Here is an 18,901-nt window from a genome sequence, read left to right on the forward strand (position 1 = left end):
CCAGTTTTCAATGTTTACTGTGGAAAAACTTTCTGACAATTCACTTAAAACCGTGATTGTCAGGATGTTTAATGAAACTGTGAATGGAGAAGACATTTGTGTCTGGTTGGGTAGATTTTGCACTGTTCGGGGGCAACCAGTCAAAGTGTTAGATGAAGACGGCATCTGGAATTGCTCCTGGCGAATTCCCATTAAACAATGGGAAGACGCCGGGGGCTACCAGGGCCTGAAACACCTACCTTCAATGATTGTGTTGGGAGAGAACAGAGGCTACATTCACTATCAAGGAATGCCTAAATTGTGCAGAAAGTGTGGGAGAATGGGGCATTTAGCCGATGCATGCAATGAATTAACATGTGGGAAGTGTAGAGGAATTGGTCATACTTTTGAAGAATGTACCATTGGCAGAAGGTGTAATCTTTGTGGTGAAACTAACCATCTCTACAGAGATTGCCCTAAAAGTTTTGCCAACAAATTGAAAGGTAACAAAATGGCCGCCCCACATGTGGAACAAACAAAAGAGCAAAGGAAGGAGGAGGCGGTCCCTGAGGTTTTGGCGGGAAATTCTATTTCCCAGCCAGCCTCAGGGAGTGGGCAGGAGGAAGGAAGTGGGGCGGCCATAGGGGCGGAGCCAAGTTTTAACAGCAAACAGAGTGAGGAAGCCGTTCCCCAACAAGAGATAAGCGAAAACAAAATAGAGGAGGAGGATGTAACGGCTTCCTCGCTCTACACCGTATCGGAGGTTAGCGTGGTGGATAGTGGGGGTGAATCCGAGGGTTCACTTCCCAATGCTCAGGTGCAAAAAAGGTCTGCGAGATCTCCTCTGCTTCAAACAGAGGAGAAAAGGCTGCGGGCATCGCTCCGGCTAGATAGTACCTCCTTGGTAGATCTAGACCGTGTGTGGCCCGCAGATTCTCCCAATGAAGTCTCCTTTTTGCACGTTAAGCTAATAACATCGTCGCCGAAGGATCCACAAGAGGCCCTCTCTGTGGACTCCAAGGTGACGAGCATTTGCCCTCCTGATCCCAGTTTTTCTGGGGAAAAGGAGAAGCAAGTGATACATGACATAACATGATTTTAATGTAACTTTCTGCAGTCTTTTGGTTTTATTCTTCTATTAATGCTTGTATTTTTAACCATACTGCTCATGGCCCTCACTATCTCTACAATCAATGTGAGAAGTGTGAGGTCTACTCTGCGAGCACAGAGTGTGTTATCCTTTTTAAAAACTTTTAAGTCAGATGTGTTTTTATTGCAAGAATGTGGTTTGCCTTTTTTAACAAATTACAGGAAGTGGGAGGAGATTTGGACCCCAGGATTTTCCATTTGGAGTGGGTCCAATTTTAACAAAAATGACGGTGTTGCTATTTTAATCAAAAATCCCAACCTTTTGGTGAAGGGCAGCACTGTGGTGAGGGACGGGCGGGCAATTTTAGCAAATCTGACTTTTTTAGGTAAGGATCTTAATATTTTAAATATGTATGGTTTTACAGAAAAAAATAACAGGTATGAGCTTTTAGAAGACTCGCAACCCCACATGCTAGGCAGGGCTCCCCTAGTGGTAGCAGGGGATTTTAATTGTGTTTTATCAAAAAATGACAGAAAGAGGGTAGGAGATGATTTTAAGGTAGACAAGACATCGGTTTTATTACAAAATATAGTCAAAGATTTTAAGTTAGTCGACTGTTTTAAAACAATGCATCAAAGAGAGGAGGGCTTCACCTGGTTCAGTGGTGACGGTGCCAGAGCCTCTCGAATTGACTATGTTTTTACAAGGGACCTCCCGCCGACCGATGCTACATTGACCCCCCTCTTTTTTTCCGATCACATGATGCTGTCTTGCACTCTTTCACTTCCCACGGGTGTGACTGCAGGGGGAGGGCTGTGGAAGCTGAACTGTTCCCTGTTAGAAGACGAGGAAGTGGTAAAAGAGTATAGGGAGCAGTTCAGCCAATGGCAGACCCTCCAGGACTTTTATGACTCACGTGCACAGTGGTGGGAGATGGTGAAACATAGGACAGGACGGTTTTTTAAACAAATTGGGAGAGAAAAAAAGAATAAAGAAAAAAGACGCATGATGGGGTTGCAAAAAAGACTGCAGAGATATTTTAACCTTTTAAACAATGGATTGGATTTTACAAATGAAATAAAAGAAGTAAAGAAAGAAATGTCAGATCTGTCTGAAATAAAGAGCAAAGGTGTCATTTTAAGATGTAAAGAAAGGGAGTTAGAGGAAGGAGAGAAGTGTACCAGATATTTTTTTAAAAAGACAATAGCTCGGGGAGGGTCCATTAATGCTTTAAAAACTTTTAGAGGGGAGGAAGTAAACACAACTGACCGGATTTTAGGGGAAATTGAAAGTTTTTACAGTAATTTATATGACACTAAAGAGGTACACAATGGCACCTTAGAGGACGTTTTAGGGGTTTTAGATAAAAAAGTTAAGAGTCCAAATGTGCTTTTATCCCAGGATTTTAATCTTTTAGAGTTGACAAAAGCTGTAAAGGGTTTTAAGAAGGGGAAGTCACCGGGCATGGACGGACTCCCCTTTGAGTTTTACCTGACTTTCTGGGACATTTTAGCACACGACTTACTTACAGTTTTTAAAGAATTTGAGACTCTTGACAGACTTCCAGACAGCTTTAGAGTAGGGATAGTTACACTACTGTACAAAAAAGGAGACAAGACTGACTTAAGAAACTGGCGACCAATCACTCTTTTAAATTATGATTGTAAACTTTTTAGTAAAATTTTAGCTACACGCATGTCGGCCGTTTTAGAGGACGTAATCCACCTGGATCAAGCTTGCGCTGTGCCCGGCAGGAAGATCACGGACAGCCTAATACTGATCAGAGACGCCATCTGTTATGCGAGAGACAGAAACATTCGGCTTGTAGTCCTAAATTTAGACTTCGAAAAAGCATTTGATCGAGTTTCGCACCAGTACCTCCTTCAGGTACTGCAAAAAATGGGCTTTTCTGAGAGGTTTCTAGCTTGGGTGGGACTGCTGTATGAGGACTTAGGCAGCAAAATTCTTGTAAATGGGCATCTTACCAAAGCTGTAAATATCCGCAGCGGTGTCCGTCAGGGGTGTCCCTTATCTCCCCTTCTGTACGTGGCTTGTATTGAGCCACTGGCACAAATCTTGAGAAGGGATAAATGGATTAAAGGACTAGACATCCCAGGAACTGGTGGACTGACGGCGACCTGTGTTTTATATATGGACGACGTGACCCTTTTAGCGACTGACCTTTTATCGGTACGAAGAGCAATGGACTTGACTGACTGGTACGGTCGGGCCTCGGGCGCCAAGCTTAACAGGAGTAAGTCCGAGGCCCTGCTCTTCGGGCCGTGGGGGAACGTTGACAAAGGCGGACTAGATTTGGATTTTAAAGATAATAATTTGAAAATTTTAGGTGTGAAATTTGACAGGGAGGGTGGAGGACAGGGTAACTGGACTGACATGTTAGGGAAAGTTAGGCAAAGACTGGGCTTTTGGGGACTAAGACAACTGACGTATGAAGGCAAGATTTTAATTTTTAAAGCTGTGATTTTACCACTGATTTTACTTGTCTGTTCTGTTTTTAGTCCCCCAAGACGATTCCTAGCCAAGTTGGAGAGGGCGGTATTTTATTTCCTGTGGGGGTCCAAGTGGGAAAGACTCAAGAGGGAGGTCGTCAAAAAGAAAAAAGAGAATGGCGGGAAAGGCCTCCCAGACCCCCACCTGTTTTTAGGCAGCCGCTTTGCCGCCCTCCACATCCAGTATGCACTGACCCCATCCAGAGAACACAAGACAGCAGCCATGACCCGATTCTGGATGGGGTCATACCTAAGAAGCTTGAAAATTTTACCCATTGATCTTAAAAGTCCAGTGTCTTTTAATTTGTCAAAAGAACATCTTTTTATTAAGACATTTTTAAAGAAATACCTTTTAGAAACAAATGATGCCACTATTTTAACTAACCACAAGTCTCTTGTCTCTCTTGTGCAGGATCGAGAATCGGTGAGTCCAGTTCCAGGCCTCACACTAGGTGAGGCCAAAGACGTTTGGAGGAACGCAGCCCACCCAGCTCTCCAGAACAGGCTCAAGGACTTGTCGTGGATGGTGGCTCATGAGATCCTCCCGGTCAGGGCGGTCATGCACTCCAGAGGCATGGCCAAAAACCCCACCTGCCCACGGTCCGGATGTGGTTCCCCGGAGACCGTCCAACATCTGCTCTGGGAGTGCGGTGCTGCGCGGGACCTGTGGGCCAAGACCAGCCCCCTGGTTTTCCCGTGCCTGCCGGCGGGTCGGGCCCAGGTGGGATACAGGCTCGCCATCCTGGGGGTGGGTCAGGGCTTGAAGGAGCTAACATCACAGCAATTTACCTCGCTCTGGCTCACCCTCAACCATATCAAGGATGCCATCTGGGCCACCAGAAACCTGCTGGTGGGGAAACGCGTTACGGTGCCCCTCCACGCGTGCGAGCAATTAGTTAGATCTGCGCTGCAGGAGGCGCCGGACGTCGTCATTCGGATGGGGGGGCTGGGGTCACACCAAAGAGGTCCCGGCCACCCCCGACCCTGGCCGCCCGTAGATGCACCCTCACCACACCGGCTACGGGAACAGCGGGCCAGCGGGCCGGAGGAGAGGGGATCTCCGCTGGGCGCTGGAAGCGAGGAGTCCGGGGCCTGTTCTGGAGACCTGGAGTGAATGGACATTCTTGACAGGGACTCACCCTCGATCCTGTACAAGAGATGTTTTATGTGGCATAATTTATTGTTTTATTGGTTTTTATCTGACATGTTTTATTGTTTTATTCCTATTATTTAAACCATTTACCTTTCTTTTAAAACATACATGGACTTTTTACACAACACACAAACACAAGAAACTTTTAACAGTAAATAATGTGTCCCTTTTAATATGTGTAAAAATGTGATCTAAAAGAAAAAATGTACATGCAAATGGAAATAATGGAATGACACTGTGACAATAAAACTTTTCGAAAGAAAGAAAAAATCTGTTCTTATCAGTTTAATATCTGATACGTGCCCTACCCGGGCACCACATATTAAATTGATTTTTGGTCCTGGGAGATGGAATAGGGGCTTGCTCCGTCCACTCCACGCATCGACCCGGTATTGCAGTACTTCTGGGAACGGTGCACCCTCCTAAAGTGTTCAATGAAAGAAATGTAGTGGTCTTGTGTGGCAGACGGTGATAATGGAGCTAGTGTGAGTGGGTGTTGTAGGTGATCATGTGCTATACTAGCCTGGGTAGAATTGTGGTGTAAAAACAAGACAAAAAGGAACCCCTGTTCCTCTGTCGGTTTAACATCTGATCCGTCCACTATTCGGGGACGGCGCATTATGTACATTTATGGCTCATGGAGCCGGATGCGGAGCGTGCAAAAAAAAAAAAAAAAGCCCCTTTTTTGACTGGCAAACCGCTGGTGAGGATTGGGGAGAGGGACAGGGTGCTTCTGACTGAAGGCCTGGGAATTCATACTTACCTGGCAGGGGAGACACCATGATCAGGAAGGTGGTTCACCCAGGGCGAGGCTTGGCCATTGCACTCTGGATTGTGCTGACCCCTGCGAATTCCCCAAATGTGGGAATCTCGACTGCATAATTTATGGTAGTGGGGGACTGCGTTCGCGCTCTCCCCTGGACAACACTGGTTAAAAGGGCAGATTGTTAAAGCTCCACTTGAGGTTCTTTTGTTTTGTTTTTTTTCTCCACTTCTTCAATATCCAGAGGCAGTCCAGAGAGTTGAACTGCGGCGGTTGCTCGAGAGATACGAAACAGTCTAGGACCGGTCTGTGTGAGGAGGGTTTTCTTTTTTCTCCTCAATTCTTCAAATAGTCTCCAATATTTGACGGACGACTTAGTTCACAGCAGTTGTCCTGGAGGCAAAGTTGTTCGGAATGAGGAGTTCTATCATGTGGTATGAAAACATTGTGCACGTGTGAAACGTCACGTGATACACAGCCACCCATGTTGTGTTTTTTTCTGTTTACAGCGCCACCAAGTGGCCAGTCGCCGCATTCCTCTTCACGTGACCACGGGCTGAGCCCGTACACAGGTGTACCGAGTTGGGTGCAATTGTCTCATTCCGTTGGAGAGTTATAGCCGTTCAAGTAAAGCCCGCCTCGCCCACCCCCAACGTTTTGGCGTACCGTCGCCAACGTGGATGGAAATTCCAACTGTTTCCCGATCCCTGTTGGCAGTCAGACTCCAGAGAATCTTTCTGCACCGGTTTGGGTCAGATCGGGCAAAAAACCTAGGACTAGTGTGCAAAAGTAGGTTTTTCAGAAAATCCAAAATACCCGAAAATCTCGCCAGCGCGACCACCCAATCCGAGGCATGCATCTTGTTCGGCTCGAGCCAAGGATTCCGGTGATGTAAGACACTTGGGTCTGCGACCGACGGTCGAGGAGTTACGAGCCATTTCGTACTTTTGATCGCTGCAGCGCCACCTTGGGGCCGATCGGGGCGAGCCTTGGTGAGGTTGTAGTACCGGGCCGGTCCTACCATCCCTCAGAGTTTCAAGTCTCTACCACGGACGCTTTGGTCTGCCCGCTCACTTTTAAGGCGGAATGTTGATGATCCAAAATCCCAGGTTGCACTCCAGAGTGTCTTTGCTGTGCACTCTGTTGTGATCCATTTTCGGTGTCAACCAATCTGAGCTGAGCTTGTTTGCCGGCGACCTTAGACCCTCTCGCCGCGGCCCAGGTGGGCGTGGCCTTTGCCGGCTCCCCCGCCTCGGCGTCGCTGCGTCATCGCTTCTCGGCCTTTTGGCTAAGATCAAGTGTCTGGTCCCAAGGTAGAGACAGCGATCGCCTCTTGGAGGTTTTTCCGGCTCGGGTCCTTCCGTGACTTGAGCCTCAAACTTTTGAGAGGTACATTGATCCAGCTGCTTTTATTCCGGTTCGGTTTTAAGGTAAGACCTTTTTATCTATTTATTTATTTATTTATTTATTTATTGTTTTAAGTTTTAGGCTGTTGGTGCCTCCACCATGTCGGCTGCCCGTGCCGGCATGCGGAGGCACCACAGCGTGCGGTTTTTATTTAAAGAGGTGAATGGTAAGCTCCTGGGGTTGTCACGTCTTGACTTCTCCAGGAAGCTGATCCAGAAAACCCTCAATTTTAAACCTGATGACTTGAACTGCTTGGTAACTCTCCCCCTGAACAAAGGTTTTGATTTAAGTTTCAAAAGCGCTTCCCTGTTAACTGAATTCTGGCAAAGGTTTGATGCATGCAAAGCCCAGTTTTCAATGTTTACTGTGGAAAAACTTTCTGACAATTCACTTAAAACCGTGATTGTCAGGATGTTTAATGAAACTGTGAATGGAGAAGACATTTGTGTCTGGTTGGGTAGATTTTGCACTGTTCGGGGGCAACCAGTCAAAGTGTTAGATGAAGACGGCATCTGGAATTGCTCCTGGCGAATTCCCATTAAACAATGGGAAGACGCCGGGGGCTACCAGGGCCTGAAACACCTACCTTCAATGATTGTGTTGGGAGAGAACAGAGGCTACATTCACTATCAAGGAATGCCTAAATTGTGCAGAAAGTGTGGGAGAATGGGGCATTTAGCCGATGCATGCAATGAATTAACATGTGGGAAGTGTAGAGGAATTGGTCATACTTTTGAAGAATGTACCATTGGCAGAAGGTGTAATCTTTGTGGTGAAACTAACCATCTCTACAGAGATTGCCCTAAAAGTTTTGCCAACAAATTGAAAGGTAACAAAATGGCCGCCCCACATGTGGAACAAACAAAAGAGCAAAGGAAGGAGGAGGCGGTCCCTGAGGTTTTGGCGGGAAATTCTATTTCCCAGCCAGCCTCAGGGAGTGGGCAGGAGGAAGGAAGTGGGGCGGCCATAGGGGCGGAGCCAAGTTTTAACAGCAAACAGAGTGAGGAAGCCGTTCCCCAACAAGAGATAAGCGAAAACAAAATAGAGGAGGAGGATGTAACGGCTTCCTCGCTCTACACCGTATCGGAGGTTAGCGTGGTGGATAGTGGGGGTGAATCCGAGGGTTCACTTCCCAATGCTCAGGTGCAAAAAAGGTCTGCGAGATCTCCTCTGCTTCAAACAGAGGAGAAAAGGCTGCGGGCATCGCTCCGGCTAGATAGTACCTCCTTGGTAGATCTAGACCGTGTGTGGCCCGCAGATTCTCCCAATGAAGTCTCCTTTTTGCACGTTAAGCTAATAACATCGTCGCCGAAGGATCCACAAGAGGCCCTCTCTGTGGACTCCAAGGTGACGAGCATTTGCCCTCCTGATCCCAGTTTTTCTGGGGAAAAGGAGAAGCAAGTGATACATGACATAACATGATTTTAATGTAACTTTCTGCAGTCTTTTGGTTTTATTCTTCTATTAATGCTTGTATTTTTAACCATACTGCTCATGGCCCTCACTATCTCTACAATCAATGTGAGAAGTGTGAGGTCTACTCTGCGAGCACAGAGTGTGTTATCCTTTTTAAAAACTTTTAAGTCAGATGTGTTTTTATTGCAAGAATGTGGTTTGCCTTTTTTAACAAATTACAGGAAGTGGGAGGAGATTTGGACCCCAGGATTTTCCATTTGGAGTGGGTCCAATTTTAACAAAAATGACGGTGTTGCTATTTTAATCAAAAATCCCAACCTTTTGGTGAAGGGCAGCACTGTGGTGAGGGACGGGCGGGCAATTTTAGCAAATCTGACTTTTTTAGGTAAGGATCTTAATATTTTAAATATGTATGGTTTTACAGAAAAAAATAACAGGTATGAGCTTTTAGAAGACTCGCAACCCCACATGCTAGGCAGGGCTCCCCTAGTGGTAGCAGGGGATTTTAATTGTGTTTTATCAAAAAATGACAGAAAGAGGGTAGGAGATGATTTTAAGGTAGACAAGACATCGGTTTTATTACAAAATATAGTCAAAGATTTTAAGTTAGTCGACTGTTTTAAAACAATGCATCAAAGAGAGGAGGGCTTCACCTGGTTCAGTGGTGACGGTGCCAGAGCCTCTCGAATTGACTATGTTTTTACAAGGGACCTCCCGCCGACCGATGCTACATTGACCCCCCTCTTTTTTTCCGATCACATGATGCTGTCTTGCACTCTTTCACTTCCCACGGGTGTGACTGCAGGGGGAGGGCTGTGGAAGCTGAACTGTTCCCTGTTAGAAGACGAGGAAGTGGTAAAAGAGTATAGGGAGCAGTTCAGCCAATGGCAGACCCTCCAGGACTTTTATGACTCACGTGCACAGTGGTGGGAGATGGTGAAACATAGGACAGGACGGTTTTTTAAACAAATTGGGAGAGAAAAAAAGAATAAAGAAAAAAGACGCATGATGGGGTTGCAAAAAAGACTGCAGAGATATTTTAACCTTTTAAACAATGGATTGGATTTTACAAATGAAATAAAAGAAGTAAAGAAAGAAATGTCAGATCTGTCTGAAATAAAGAGCAAAGGTGTCATTTTAAGATGTAAAGAAAGGGAGTTAGAGGAAGGAGAGAAGTGTACCAGATATTTTTTTAAAAAGACAATAGCTCGGGGAGGGTCCATTAATGCTTTAAAAACTTTTAGAGGGGAGGAAGTAAACACAACTGACCGGATTTTAGGGGAAATTGAAAGTTTTTACAGTAATTTATATGACACTAAAGAGGTACACAATGGCACCTTAGAGGACGTTTTAGGGGTTTTAGATAAAAAAGTTAAGAGTCCAAATGTGCTTTTATCCCAGGATTTTAATCTTTTAGAGTTGACAAAAGCTGTAAAGGGTTTTAAGAAGGGGAAGTCACCGGGCATGGACGGACTCCCCTTTGAGTTTTACCTGACTTTCTGGGACATTTTAGCACACGACTTACTTACAGTTTTTAAAGAATTTGAGACTCTTGACAGACTTCCAGACAGCTTTAGAGTAGGGATAGTTACACTACTGTACAAAAAAGGAGACAAGACTGACTTAAGAAACTGGCGACCAATCACTCTTTTAAATTATGATTGTAAACTTTTTAGTAAAATTTTAGCTACACGCATGTCGGCCGTTTTAGAGGACGTAATCCACCTGGATCAAGCTTGCGCTGTGCCCGGCAGGAAGATCACGGACAGCCTAATACTGATCAGAGACGCCATCTGTTATGCGAGAGACAGAAACATTCGGCTTGTAGTCCTAAATTTAGACTTCGAAAAAGCATTTGATCGAGTTTCGCACCAGTACCTCCTTCAGGTACTGCAAAAAATGGGCTTTTCTGAGAGGTTTCTAGCTTGGGTGGGACTGCTGTATGAGGACTTAGGCAGCAAAATTCTTGTAAATGGGCATCTTACCAAAGCTGTAAATATCCGCAGCGGTGTCCGTCAGGGGTGTCCCTTATCTCCCCTTCTGTACGTGGCTTGTATTGAGCCACTGGCACAAATCTTGAGAAGGGATAAATGGATTAAAGGACTAGACATCCCAGGAACTGGTGGACTGACGGCGACCTGTGTTTTATATATGGACGACGTGACCCTTTTAGCGACTGACCTTTTATCGGTACGAAGAGCAATGGACTTGACTGACTGGTACGGTCGGGCCTCGGGCGCCAAGCTTAACAGGAGTAAGTCCGAGGCCCTGCTCTTCGGGCCGTGGGGGAACGTTGACAAAGGCGGACTAGATTTGGATTTTAAAGATAATAATTTGAAAATTTTAGGTGTGAAATTTGACAGGGAGGGTGGAGGACAGGGTAACTGGACTGACATGTTAGGGAAAGTTAGGCAAAGACTGGGCTTTTGGGGACTAAGACAACTGACGTATGAAGGCAAGATTTTAATTTTTAAAGCTGTGATTTTACCACTGATTTTACTTGTCTGTTCTGTTTTTAGTCCCCCAAGACGATTCCTAGCCAAGTTGGAGAGGGCGGTATTTTATTTCCTGTGGGGGTCCAAGTGGGAAAGACTCAAGAGGGAGGTCGTCAAAAAGAAAAAAGAGAATGGCGGGAAAGGCCTCCCAGACCCCCACCTGTTTTTAGGCAGCCGCTTTGCCGCCCTCCACATCCAGTATGCACTGACCCCATCCAGAGAACACAAGACAGCAGCCATGACCCGATTCTGGATGGGGTCATACCTAAGAAGCTTGAAAATTTTACCCATTGATCTTAAAAGTCCAGTGTCTTTTAATTTGTCAAAAGAACATCTTTTTATTAAGACATTTTTAAAGAAATACCTTTTAGAAACAAATGATGCCACTATTTTAACTAACCACAAGTCTCTTGTCTCTCTTGTGCAGGATCGAGAATCGGTGAGTCCAGTTCCAGGCCTCACACTAGGTGAGGCCAAAGACGTTTGGAGGAACGCAGCCCACCCAGCTCTCCAGAACAGGCTCAAGGACTTGTCGTGGATGGTGGCTCATGAGATCCTCCCGGTCAGGGCGGTCATGCACTCCAGAGGCATGGCCAAAAACCCCACCTGCCCACGGTCCGGATGTGGTTCCCCGGAGACCGTCCAACATCTGCTCTGGGAGTGCGGTGCTGCGCGGGACCTGTGGGCCAAGACCAGCCCCCTGGTTTTCCCGTGCCTGCCGGCGGGTCGGGCCCAGGTGGGATACAGGCTCGCCATCCTGGGGGTGGGTCAGGGCTTGAAGGAGCTAACATCACAGCAATTTACCTCGCTCTGGCTCACCCTCAACCATATCAAGGATGCCATCTGGGCCACCAGAAACCTGCTGGTGGGGAAACGCGTTACGGTGCCCCTCCACGCGTGCGAGCAATTAGTTAGATCTGCGCTGCAGGAGGCGCCGGACGTCGTCATTCGGATGGGGGGGCTGGGGTCACACCAAAGAGGTCCCGGCCACCCCCGACCCTGGCCGCCCGTAGATGCACCCTCACCACACCGGCTACGGGAACAGCGGGCCAGCGGGCCGGAGGAGAGGGGATCTCCGCTGGGCGCTGGAAGCGAGGAGTCCGGGGCCTGTTCTGGAGACCTGGAGTGAATGGACATTCTTGACAGGGACTCACCCTCGATCCTGTACAAGAGATGTTTTATGTGGCATAATTTATTGTTTTATTGGTTTTTATCTGACATGTTTTATTGTTTTATTCCTATTATTTAAACCATTTACCTTTCTTTTAAAACATACATGGACTTTTTACACAACACACAAACACAAGAAACTTTTAACAGTAAATAATGTGTCCCTTTTAATATGTGTAAAAATGTGATCTAAAAGAAAAAATGTACATGCAAATGGAAATAATGGAATGACACTGTGACAATAAAACTTTTCGAAAGAAAGAAAAAATCTGTTCTTATCAGTTTAATATCTGATACGTGCCCTACCCGGGCACCACATATTAAATTGATTTTTGGTCCTGGGAGATGGAATAGGGGCTTGCTCCGTCCACTCCACGCATCGACCCGGTATTGCAGTACTTCTGGGAACGGTGCACCCTCCTAAAGTGTTCAATGAAAGAAATGTAGTGGTCTTGTGTGGCAGACGGTGATAATGGAGCTAGTGTGAGTGGGTGTTGTAGGTGATCATGTGCTATACTAGCCTGGGTAGAATTGTGGTGTAAAAACAAGACAAAAAGGAACCCCTGTTCCTCTGTCGGTTTAACATCTGATCCGTCCACTATTCGGGGACGGCGCATTATGTACATTTATGGCTCATGGAGCCGGATGCGGAGCGTGCAAAAAAAAAAAAAAAAGCCCCTTTTTTGACTGGCAAACCGCTGGTGAGGATTGGGGAGAGGGACAGGGTGCTTCTGACTGAAGGCCTGGGAATTCATACTTACCTGGCAGGGGAGACACCATGATCAGGAAGGTGGTTCACCCAGGGCGAGGCTCGGCCATTGCACTCTGGGTTGTGCTGACCCCTGCGAATTCCCCAAATGTGGGAATCTCGACTGCATAATTTATGGTAGTGGGGGACTGCGTTCGCGCTCTCCCCTGGACAACACTGGTTAAAAGGGCAGATTGTTAAAGCTCCACTTGAGGTTCTTTTGTTTTGTTTTTTTTCTCCACTTCTTCAATATCCAGAGGCAGTCCAGAGAGTTGAACTGCGGCGGTTGCTCGAGAGATACGAAACAGTCTAGGACCGGTCTGTGTGAGGAGGGTTTTCTTTTTTCTCCTCAATTCTTCAAATAGTCTCCAATATTTGACGGACGACTTAGTTCACAGCAGTTGTCCTGGAGGCAAAGTTGTTCGGAATGAGGAGTTCTATCATGTGGTATGAAAACATTGTGCACGTGTGAAACGTCACGTGATACACAGCCACCCATGTTGTGTTTTTTTCTGTTTACAGCGCCACCAAGTGGCCAGTCGCCGCATTCCTCTTCACGTGACCACGGGCTGAGCCCGTACACAGGTGTACCGAGTTGGGTGCAATTGTCTCATTCCGTTGGAGAGTTATAGCCGTTCAAGTAAAGCCCGCCTCGCCCACCCCCAACGTTTTGGCGTACCGTCGCCAACGTGGATGGAAATTCCAACTGTTTCCCGATCCCTGTTGGCAGTCAGACTCCAGAGAATCTTTCTGCACCGGTTTGGGTCAGATCGGGCAAAAAACCTAGGACTAGTGTGCAAAAGTAGGTTTTTCAGAAAATCCAAAATACCCGAAAATCTCGCCAGCGCGACCACCCAATCCGAGGCATGCATCTTGTTCGGCTCGAGCCAAGGATTCCGGTGATGTAAGACACTTGGGTCTGCGACCGACGGTCGAGGAGTTACGAGCCATTTCGTACTTTTGATCGCTGCAGCGCCACCTTGGGGCCGATCGGGGCGAGCCTTGGTGAGGTTGTAGTACCGGGCCGGTCCTACCATCCCTCAGAGTTTCAAGTCTCTACCACGGACGCTTTGGTCTGCCCGCTCACTTTTAAGGCGGAATGTTGATGATCCAAAATCCCAGGTTGCACTCCAGAGTGTCTTTGCTGTGCACTCTGTTGTGATCCATTTTCGGTGTCAACCAATCTGAGCTGAGCTTGTTTGCCGGCGACCTTAGACCCTCTCGCCGCGGCCCAGGTGGGCGTGGCCTTTGCCGGCTCCCCCGCCTCGGCGTCGCTGCGTCATCGCTTCTCGGCCTTTTGGCTAAGATCAAGTGTCTGGTCCCAAGGTAGAGACAGCGATCGCCTCTTGGAGGTTTTTCCGGCTCGGGTCCTTCCGTGACTTGAGCCTCAAACTTTTGAGAGGTACATTGATCCAGCTGCTTTTATTCCGGTTCGGTTTTAAGGTAAGACCTTTTTATCTATTTATTTATTTATTTATTTATTTATTGTTTTAAGTTTTAGGCTGTTGGTGCCTCCACCATGTCGGCTGCCCGTGCCGGCATGCGGAGGCACCACAGCGTGCGGTTTTTATTTAAAGAGGTGAATGGTAAGCTCCTGGGGTTGTCACGTCTTGACTTCTCCAGGAAGCTGATCCAGAAAACCCTCAATTTTAAACCTGATGACTTGAACTGCTTGGTAACTCTCCCCCTGAACAAAGGTTTTGATTTAAGTTTCAAAAGCGCTTCCCTGTTAACTGAATTCTGGCAAAGGTTTGATGCATGCAAAGCCCAGTTTTCAATGTTTACTGTGGAAAAACTTTCTGACAATTCACTTAAAACCGTGATTGTCAGGATGTTTAATGAAACTGTGAATGGAGAAGACATTTGTGTCTGGTTGGGTAGATTTTGCACTGTTCGGGGGCAACCAGTCAAAGTGTTAGATGAAGACGGCATCTGGAATTGCTCCTGGCGAATTCCCATTAAACAATGGGAAGACGCCGGGGGCTACCAGGGCCTGAAACACCTACCTTCAATGATTGTGTTGGGAGAGAACAGAGGCTACATTCACTATCAAGGAATGCCTAAATTGTGCAGAAAGTGTGGGAGAATGGGGCATTTAGCCGATGCATGCAATGAATTAACATGTGGGAAGTGTAGAGGAATTGGTCATACTTTTGAAGAATGTACCATTGGCAGAAGGTGTAATCTTTGTGGTGAAACTAACCATCTCTACAGAGATTGCCCTAAAAGTTTTGCCAACAAATTGAAAGGTAACAAAATGGCCGCCCCACATGTGGAACAAACAAAAGAGCAAAGGAAGGAGGAGGCGGTCCCTGAGGTTTTGGCGGGAAATTCTATTTCCCAGCCAGCCTCAGGGAGTGGGCAGGAGGAAGGAAGTGGGGCGGCCATAGGGGCGGAGCCAAGTTTTAACAGCAAACAGAGTGAGGAAGCCGTTCCCCAACAAGAGATAAGCGAAAACAAAATAGAGGAGGAGGATGTAACGGCTTCCTCGCTCTACACCGTATCGGAGGTTAGCGTGGTGGATAGTGGGGGTGAATCCGAGGGTTCACTTCCCAATGCTCAGGTGCAAAAAAGGTCTGCGAGATCTCCTCTGCTTCAAACAGAGGAGAAAAGGCTGCGGGCATCGCTCCGGCTAGATAGTACCTCCTTGGTAGATCTAGACCGTGTGTGGCCCGCAGATTCTCCCAATGAAGTCTCCTTTTTGCACGTTAAGCTAATAACATCGTCGCCGAAGGATCCACAAGAGGCCCTCTCTGTGGACTCCAAGGTGACGAGCATTTGCCCTCCTGATCCCAGTTTTTCTGGGGAAAAGGAGAAGCAAGTGATACATGACATAACATGATTTTAATGTAACTTTCTGCAGTCTTTTGGTTTTATTCTTCTATTAATGCTTGTATTTTTAACCATACTGCTCATGGCCCTCACTATCTCTACAATCAATGTGAGAAGTGTGAGGTCTACTCTGCGAGCACAGAGTGTGTTATCCTTTTTAAAAACTTTTAAGTCAGATGTGTTTTTATTGCAAGAATGTGGTTTGCCTTTTTTAACAAATTACAGGAAGTGGGAGGAGATTTGGACCCCAGGATTTTCCATTTGGAGTGGGTCCAATTTTAACAAAAATGACGGTGTTGCTATTTTAATCAAAAATCCCAACCTTTTGGTGAAGGGCAGCACTGTGGTGAGGGACGGGCGGGCAATTTTAGCAAATCTGACTTTTTTAGGTAAGGATCTTAATATTTTAAATATGTATGGTTTTACAGAAAAAAATAACAGGTATGAGCTTTTAGAAGACTCGCAACCCCACATGCTAGGCAGGGCTCCCCTAGTGGTAGCAGGGGATTTTAATTGTGTTTTATCAAAAAATGACAGAAAGAGGGTAGGAGATGATTTTAAGGTAGACAAGACATCGGTTTTATTACAAAATATAGTCAAAGATTTTAAGTTAGTCGACTGTTTTAAAACAATGCATCAAAGAGAGGAGGGCTTCACCTGGTTCAGTGGTGACGGTGCCAGAGCCTCTCGAATTGACTATGTTTTTACAAGGGACCTCCCGCCGACCGATGCTACATTGACCCCCCTCTTTTTTTCCGATCACATGATGCTGTCTTGCACTCTTTCACTTCCCACGGGTGTGACTGCAGGGGGAGGGCTGTGGAAGCTGAACTGTTCCCTGTTAGAAGACGAGGAAGTGGTAAAAGAGTATAGGGAGCAGTTCAGCCAATGGCAGACCCTCCAGGACTTTTATGACTCACGTGCACAGTGGTGGGAGATGGTGAAACATAGGACAGGACGGTTTTTTAAACAAATTGGGAGAGAAAAAAAGAATAAAGAAAAAAGACGCATGATGGGGTTGCAAAAAAGACTGCAGAGATATTTTAACCTTTTAAACAATGGATTGGATTTTACAAATGAAATAAAAGAAGTAAAGAAAGAAATGTCAGATCTGTCTGAAATAAAGAGCAAAGGTGTCATTTTAAGATGTAAAGAAAGGGAGTTAGAGGAAGGAGAGAAGTGTACCAGATATTTTTTTAAAAAGACAATAGCTCGGGGAGGGTCCATTAATGCTTTAAAAACTTTTAGAGGGGAGGAAGTAAACACAACTGACCGGATTTTAGGGGAAATTGAAAGTTTTTACAGTAATTTATATGACACTAAAGAGGTACACAATGGCACCTTAGAGGACGTTTTAGGGGTTTTAGATAAAAAAGTTAAGAGTCCAAATGTGCTTTTATCCCAGGATTTTAATCTTTTAGAGTTGACAAAAGCTGTAAAGGGTTTTAAGAAGGGGAAGTCACCGGGCATGGACGGACTCCCCTTTGAGTTTTACCTGACTTTCTGGGACATTTTAGCACACGACTTACTTACAGTTTTTAAAGAATTTGAGACTCTTGACAGACTTCCAGACAGCTTTAGAGTAGGGATAGTTACACTACTGTACAAAAAAGGAGACAAGACTGACTTAAGAAACTGGCGACCAATCACTCTTTTAAATTATGATTGTAAACTTTTTAGTAAAATTTTAGCTACACGCATGTCGGCCGTTTTAGAGGACGTAATCCACCTGGATCAAGCTTGCGCTGTGCCCGGCAGGAAGATCACGGACAGCCTAATACTGATCAGAGACGCCATCTGTTATGCGAGAGACAGAAACATTCGGCTTGTAGTCCTAAATTTAGACTTCGAAAAAGCATTTGATCGAGTTTCGCACCAGTACCTCCTTCAGGTACTGCAAAAAATGGGCTTTTCTGAGAGGTTTCTAGCTTGGGTGGGACTGCTGTATGAGGACTTAGGCAGCAAAATTCTTGTAAATGGGCATCTTACCAAAGCTGTAAATATCCGCAGCGGTGTCCGTCAGGGGTGTCCCTTATCTCCCCTTCTGTACGTGGCTTGTATTGAGCCACTGGCACAAATCTTGAGAAGGGATAAATGGATTAAAGGACTAGACATCCCAGGAACTGGTGGACTGACGGCGACCTGTGTTTTATATATGGACGACGTGACCCTTTTAGCGACTGACCTTTTATCGGTACGAAGAGCAATGGACTTGACTGACTGGTACGGTCGGGCCTCGGGCGCCAAGCTTAACAGGAGTAAGTCCGAGGCCCTGCTCTTCGGGCCGTGGGGGAACGTTGACAAAGGCGGACTAGATTTGGATTTTAAAGATAATAATTTGAAAATTTTAGGTGTGAAATTTGACAGGGAGGGTGGAGGACAGGGTAACTGGACTGACATGTTAGGGAAAGTTAGGCAAAGACTGGGCTTTTGGGGACTAAGACAACTGACGTATGAAGGCAAGATTTTAATTTTTAAAGCTGTGATTTTACCACTGATTTTACTTGTCTGTTCTGTTTTTAGTCCCCCAAGACGATTCCTAGCCAAGTTGGAGAGGGCGGTATTTTATTTCCTGTGGGGGTCCAAGTGGGAAAGACTCAAGAGGGAGGTCGTCAAAAAGAAAAAAGAGAATGGCGGGAAAGGCCTCCCAGACCCCCACCTGTTTTTAGGCAGCCGCTTTGCCGCCCTCCACATCCAGTATGCACTGACCCCATCCAGAGAACACAAGACAGCAGCCATGACCCGATTCTGGATGGGGTCATACCTAAGAAGCTTGAAAATTTTACCCATTGATCTTAAAAGTCCAGTGTCTTTTAATTTGTCAAAAGAACATCTTTTTATTAAGACATTTTTAAAGAAATACCTTTTAGAAACAAATGATGCCACTATTTTAACTAACCACAAGTCTCTTGTCTCTCTTGTGCAGGATCGAGAATCGGTGAGTCCAGTTCCAGGCCTCACACTAGGTGAGGCCAAAGACGTTTGGAGGAACGCAGCCCACCCAGCTCTCCAGAACAGGCTCAAGGACTTGTCGTGGATGGTGGCTCATGAGATCCTCCCGGTCAGGGCGGTCATGCACTCCAGAGGCATGGCCAAAAACCCCACCTGCCCACGGTCCGGATGTGGTTCCCCGGAGACCGTCCAACATCTGCTCTGGGAGTGCGGTGCTGCGCGGGACCTGTGGGCCAAGACCAGCCCCCTGGTTTTCCCGTGCCTGCCGGCGGGTCGGGCCCAGGTGGGATACAGGCTCGCCATCCTGGGGGTGGGTCAGGGCTTGAAGGAGCTAACATCACAGCAATTTACCTCGCTCTGGCTCACCCTCAACCATATCAAGGATG

The 18,901-nt window shown here is 46.4% G+C and overlaps 2 non-coding genes and 2 pseudogenes across 2 annotated transcripts; all 4 read left to right on the forward strand.

Annotated features, from left to right (window-relative positions):
- The first annotated feature begins 4,977 nt into the window (after nt 1-4,977).
- Nucleotides 4,978-5,155, forward strand: LOC148996273 (U2 spliceosomal RNA; annotated as a pseudogene).
- Nucleotides 5,156-5,487: 332 nt separating this feature from the next.
- On the forward strand, nt 5,488-5,652 carry LOC148996274 (U1 spliceosomal RNA). Its single transcript, XR_016147650.1, has one exon. It is a non-coding gene; the product is annotated as a U1 spliceosomal RNA (small nuclear RNA).
- A 6,574-nt stretch (nt 5,653-12,226) lies between these two features.
- On the forward strand, nt 12,227-12,404 carry LOC148996275 (U2 spliceosomal RNA; annotated as a pseudogene).
- Nucleotides 12,405-12,736: 332 nt separating this feature from the next.
- Nucleotides 12,737-12,901, forward strand: LOC148996276 (U1 spliceosomal RNA). Its single transcript, XR_016149818.1, has one exon. It is a non-coding gene; the product is annotated as a U1 spliceosomal RNA (small nuclear RNA).
- Nucleotides 12,902-18,901: the final 6,000 nt, after the last annotated feature.

The sequence above is a fragment of the Pimephales promelas genome, chromosome 2 (assembly GCF_988280905.1).
Source record: "Pimephales promelas chromosome 2, fPimPro1.hap1.1, whole genome shotgun sequence".
Lineage (NCBI taxonomy): Eukaryota > Metazoa > Chordata > Actinopteri > Cypriniformes > Leuciscidae > Pimephales > Pimephales promelas.